Raw genomic sequence first — 2,059 nt, forward strand, 5'->3', positions numbered from 1 at the left:
GTACAAAAGTACATTTCCGCTGTATTCATCCCTGCGCCCTGCACTGTAAATGGGGGTAATCCAGTGGAAATATGATCTCTGAGGAGTCTGAGGATAAAGTCACCATAAAAATTATCAATTACCCACTGGGCTTGGATTTGCTTAACCCCTTCACTGCCCAGGCTGTCTCAAGCCTTGCCCCCTCTGGTGGGGAAATCTTGACAGGTGGTGATAGTTTATGAAAGTTTATGAAAGATGCTTCCTGATTTCTTGGCCTTCGAAGGTTATCTGGAAGAGCAAATGTTTGTAACATGTTTGAGAAAGTACAATGTGCTACATAATTCAAGGTTATTATCACTTCTATTGTCATGTGGGCCATCTCTACGTACCTTTGCCTTGACAGCTAACTGCTCTGTCTCCAAGCCTGGACTAATCCCAAACTTGGATGTCTGTGGCTTCCTTATGATAGGCTGTGGCTATCCGCCATTCTCTCTCTTTTCTTTTTTTATAGGAAGTCTCTGGGAAACTCAAAATGACATTGATGCTTGCTTTTCCTATAAGTCGAGTTTTAGAGGGTGGGATGAGAATCTTTTGAGTAGCCCTCCAAACTCCTATTCCACAGGAGTGGAGAGATGGGCAGATCTAGAAAGAAGAGAAGTTAGCAGGAAGACTGAGGTGGAAGTTCTCAGCCTCTGTCCAACCAACACCTGAGGGCCTGCCTCTACCAATCTAGGTGACTCAGGGGTGTGCTCAAACAACCCCAAATTGCCTCTGTTTCCAAGAACTCAGGACTTGAGTCCTGGGTTTGAATCTCAACTCTGCTACTTTCCAAGTTAATTCCTTCTAGCTTTCTGCATCTGTGAAATCACATATTAATAATATCTGTCTCATAGAATTAGGACAGGGATAAGTGAGATGAGACTCGTCTCTTTTTAATTAGTGTGTGGTTAAAAACCATTTATGCATTCATTTCCTGGACCTGTAGTAACAGAGTTTTGTGGTTTTACATGTTGCTCAGAATGCTTTCTAGAGGTCCGAGCCCTGCCCCTCAAAGGTCTGGCCATAGGGATTTAGATCTTACCTCATCATCTCCTCCAAGGACGAGCCCTTAGATCTGGGTTGTGGTACTTTCTTTGGGGTTCGGCTGTTTCAATCCAGCAGCTGAGAGACCTGAGGAAACCATGGAAAGGCAAGAATTTTGTCTCTTAGAAATGTCAAGAGTCAGGGCGAGGTGGCAGGGGTGGAGAGAGGAGGGATGTCTCTAACCTGCCAGAATCCAGTTGGAGCCCTGGAACTTCCTGCCACCCCCAGTCTTGGGGATGAGTCACTGGAGGGGGAAGTGTCACACTCTGCCTACAGAGCAGCGGTCTCTGTTCCCCTAGGGAATGGTGGGAGGCAGAAGGGGATCCAGAGCTTTGGGAAGAGAGTAGCTAAGAACAAAGGGAGGGAGGGAGGGGTAGCTCCTAAAGTTCAGAAGCTCACCTATCACAAGGGCAGGGGAGCCTGGCTCCATCCTCCATCTATTGTGCCAGATTCAAGCCCGCTCTGGCCATGAATACTCAATCCACAATTGTTCTTCTGACTTCTGCCTCAGTCAGCCCTGGTCAGTCTGTCCATCAGTAGGGTCTTTCCAGTTTTTCTCAGGTCCTTCTGGTCATCCACCGTTGGAGAGAAAATGAAGGTCCATTAACCCCTTTTCCACGTGGCCAACTCTTTAAAGTCTTCTCCTTTTTAAAAGCCTTTCTGCTTCTGAACAACCTAACTGTGGTAGTCACCTAATCTGGTGTCAATTTAAGGATTAAAAGTGTAGGGATGGAGTCTAGGCTGTCAATATGGAGATAGCCAATTAGACTTCTGTGTGGGCATGGCCTTCTCCTGAGAATTCTGGGAAATCTGGTGCGTCTTCCTTGGAGGGGGAAGACACCTCTCTCTCTCTCTGCTACTCCCTGGGAGACACTGCAGCTGACAAGACCTCTGAAGCTGGAGGAGTCAGGTAGAGACCCCTGCCAGTGCTGAGATGCTTACAACGCCACTGGACCCAAAGGCTTTCTACCCACTGGCTTGTGATCGTCCTGCATTT

Source organism: Echinops telfairi, unplaced genomic scaffold, assembly GCF_000313985.2.
Source record: "Echinops telfairi isolate 266 unplaced genomic scaffold, ASM31398v2 ScPeMD7_7469;HRSCAF=8507_0, whole genome shotgun sequence".
Classification (NCBI taxonomy): Eukaryota; Metazoa; Chordata; class Mammalia; order Afrosoricida; family Tenrecidae; genus Echinops; species Echinops telfairi.